At 49.4% G+C, this 3,866-nt stretch overlaps 1 long non-coding RNA gene across 1 annotated transcript; it reads left to right on the top strand.

The window, feature by feature from the left end:
• The first annotated feature begins 382 nt into the window (after positions 1-382).
• On the top strand, positions 383-3,608 carry LOC103104697 (uncharacterized). The gene is made up of 3 exons (XR_008913004.1): positions 383-813; positions 1,068-1,405; positions 3,216-3,608. It is a non-coding gene; the product is annotated as an uncharacterized LOC103104697 (long non-coding RNA).
• The last annotated feature ends 258 nt before the right edge of the window (positions 3,609-3,866 follow it).

The following is a 3,866-nucleotide window of genomic DNA, read 5'->3' as shown; positions in this document are numbered from 1 at the left end:
CACCCTACCTTTGCACTGGATGGGGATGGGGATTAATAGTGCTCTCCCACCCCACTTTCCCAGTCTCGGACACAGTAGAGGGAAGAGATCGATAAAGGCTCTTGGCTGGGGCGGAGCCTGAAGTTCCCACTCAGAGCCGGGTCCCTCGCTCCAGCAGCTCGGCTGTCAGCAGAAGGTGCAGTGTCACTGGGCAGGTGGAGGAGGAGGAAGAGCAGGGAGTGAGGTGGACCCCAGGTGGCTCTTACCCAACCCTGCCAGCTGCAGAGAGCCATCTGCCACCAGCCCTGGGTAGCCTCCTAAGCATGGGGCCGCTGGGGAGCCCTCTCTGCCCCGCCTCCCTAGCGCTGAGAGAGGGTAATCTAGAGGCGCCACCTCCACCAGCATTTCAGGCTTCGGACCGGGTCCGGGCGGGGCGGGGAGAGGAGCGTGGTTATCCCGGGGCGGGGCCTCTCCCCCTTGCTATAATTCCCCAGAGTTGTAGTTGGGACTGGCTGTGGGCTATATGCTGCGGGGAGCAGCTTGGGGGTTGGGGGAGGGCAGAAGTCACGGCCCGGCTCGTGGCCCCCAGTCGTTGGGGAGAGCCTGAGTGGAGGCAGCAGAGGAAAATAAGCCACCAGCATGAACTGCCTGGCCTAGAGAGGCGGCGTGTCCCTGGGGCTCGGCCGGCCAGTCCGGAGCCTTATGGGTGACTGCAGTGGCTGCTGCTGCTGCTGCAGCGGTGACCATGATCCGGACCTACCAACTGCGGGTGGGCGTGACCTAGGAACAGCCTGCGCCACTGAGCCAGGACACCTGAAACGCAACCTGCGCCAGGTGAGTACCTGCGGAGTAGCGGGAGGAAATTTGAGGAGGGAGGAGCGGGGCACGGTGTGTGGGGTACACTGAGGAGGGGGCCAGGCAGGGGGTGCCCGAGGAAGAGTCACAGGTTTCGTGCTCCCTGGGCGAGATGTCCGATGGTGATGGTGACGGTGGTGGGGACCTAGATGGTGGTAGGGCAGCCTGGGGGTGGGGGGAGGCGGGCTCTGCTTCTTCCCTTTCTCAACTGGCCTGGCTGCCCTCCTATGCAGGCGTAGAGACTGGGCTGCTCCGTTTTTGGGGGGATGCTCAAGTTTGCTGCTATCGATTAGTGCTTCTCATAGAGGACTACACGACTTGAGGACGGCGGGGATCCCCTGGATGGAGTCTTGGAGAAAACCCACAGAGAGTGGGCATGATCTGGATGAAGATGCAGCCATGGCTGAGCAGGCGAGATGGCTCAGTGGATTGAGAGCCAGACCTGGAGATGGGAGGACCTAGGTTCAAATTTGACCTCCAGTACTTCCTAGTTGTGTGACCCTGGTCAAGTCGCTGAAACCCAATTACCTAGCCCTTGCTACTCATCAGTCTTAAAATTAATACTAAGAAGGTAAGGATTTTAAACAAAATATCTGGCAAAGGAGACTGAGAATGTGGGATCAGAGCTGGACAGAAAGAGAACCAGGAGAGAATCAGAATTGGGTGATAAAATTGGATTGAATGAACCTTAGAGAAACAAAGAGGTTGCTGAGTGTTTGGGAGAGAGAGGCTGTGAAAGTGGCCATGGAAAGAAAGGAGTGTTCTTGCTCCTTAGTGAGCCAAGGAGGCAGGGCATCAGGAGGGAGCCAGATCTCAGTGAGAGGCAGAAGCTGGAAGGAATGAGAAGGGGGAAAGTTCAAAATGGAAGCATGCATTCCAGAGAGGACAGATAGTTTTGGAGTAAAACACGATGATGTGGGTGGGGTGGAGGGAGATGGCAATAAGGGAGCACCAACAGGGTGGAGAAGAGTCTGAGTGCAGATCATCAAAGAGTGAGTGAGTCTAAGTGGAATATCAGTGTCTGGAGAGAGGGGAGGCAGATGATGGGGCTGTCAAGGTTCTCATTTGAAGGCCAACCTTGTGTTAAGTGGTGACATTGTGAGGTCCAGGAGATCTAATTCCCAGCAGGTAGGGGTGTAGCCTGGGGGGAGTTCAAGTGAGAGACAACTCTCAGTTCAGGGTCATTTGCCTCAGTGCTGGTGCAGGGCTCTCAGGGAAGGCTTTATCTCTAAGGGGACTTAAGTACCCTCCTTTACATGGACTGACTCTGGGAAACCTGGGATGGAGGGATTAGTAACCTAGGAGAGGGACAACTAAGGATAATGTGTGGAATGTTGGAGCCCAGCTCAGCAGTTAAGTGATGGATTCCCAGTCAGTGGCACCCATCATATTCTTCCTTCCCCAAGTCCAGACCATAACTCATGTGAACCAGTAAGTGTTTGCATGGGGAGGTCCTGGTGTGGAGACTCCTTCCAACCTCTCTCAATAGCTTAACTGACAGTTCAAGGAGGCACTAGGAATTGAAGCACCTCCTTGAACTGTCTGGCCCTGTGTACTAAGTGCTTTTCTGACCCAGTGCCTGTCAAAGGCACTTTTTGGCTCTAAGGATAATGTCCTCTCTTGTCTATTTTGCTTAGAATTTCCCAAACCGGTGGTGCAGTGGATAGAATACCAGTCTTGGTGTAAGAAAGACCTGAGTTCAAATCCAGCCTTAGATACTCACTAGCTATGTGACCCTGGGCAAGTCACTTCACCTTGCTGGCTTCAATTTCCTCATCTGTCAAATGAGCTAGAGAAGGAAATGGCAAACTACATCTCTGCCAAGAAAATACCAAATGGAGTTTGTCACAAAGAGTCAAACAGGACTGACAGGGTATAGATTAAGCCTGCCTCTGTCATTTACAGTCTTCTTGAGCTACCCTGGACACAGAGAACTGCCTCAGGTACCTGTCTTGGGTCACACAATGCTCAGGATCTGTCAGAGACAGAACTTGAACTAAGGATTTCTCTCTTTAGCTTCCTTCTCTATACTGTTGATAACTAAATCATCACTGATAGTGTGTGAAGAAGGGGTTGGGTTTGCTTTAGAAGCTTCTAGAACAAGAAACTTAGACAAAGACCTCTCCTCACACGAACTCTGTTATGATAGTGCCAGGAAGAGGAGCTCCATCTGACAGATGAGAACACTGAGTTTTGCCTACTGCGAAATACCAGTGTATGAACCAAGATCTCCTGATTCTAGGTCAACACATTCATCTAAGCAGCTTGCATTTCACTAGCTCTTGAAGAATTGCAAAGTATTTTATGTATATTTTCTCATATGCTCCTCAAAACAGACCCGGAAGGTAGATGCTGTTATTGTCACCTCTTCTATTTTACAGATGAGGCAACTGAGGCAAGAAGAGCTAGTACTGGTCAGAGGCAGGATATGACCTCATCTTCTAGACTTCCATCTCCCAAGTTTTGTCAACAACATGATACAAGGAATAATGGAAGTAATTTATAATGGTTTCTTTTGGATACCTTATTTGATTTTCAACATGATTCTGGATTGGTGTTATATGTTATATGTTACTGGAGTGGACTGTATTAAAGCCTTTTATAGACTTGACTATGTGTAGAGTATGCTCATATTTTCCTGTAATATGTGTGGCAATTGTATATAAATGTAAGTGGATAATTAAAATGACTGTATAAGATCAAAGCTGTTATTAAGTGGATGCTTAGAGATTCAGAGTTAAAGCAAATGAAATAAAGATTCAATTACAAATAGATTTAATGGAGAAATGTTTTAAAGAAAATATGATTAATGGAAAAATTAATGATTGTGCCTTGATGAACATAACTATAGTGCAAGTGAAAAATTGTGCCACACCTGAGCTACATTCCCAGCATCCTTTTAAGTTACTTCCCTATTTTACATAAGGATGTTTGGGAGATAAATTTGGCTGAGACCCAGGCAGGGCTCTTTTTTGAGAGCTTGTGCTTTTGGTAAAGTGCTGTAGGTGTGAGTCTTTGGTTCTTTGCTCTTC

The sequence above is a fragment of the Monodelphis domestica genome, chromosome 6 (genome assembly GCF_027887165.1).
Source record: "Monodelphis domestica isolate mMonDom1 chromosome 6, mMonDom1.pri, whole genome shotgun sequence".
Lineage (NCBI taxonomy): Eukaryota > Metazoa > Chordata > Mammalia > Didelphimorphia > Didelphidae > Monodelphis > Monodelphis domestica.
This window is presented reverse-complemented; position numbering and strand designations above follow the sequence as displayed.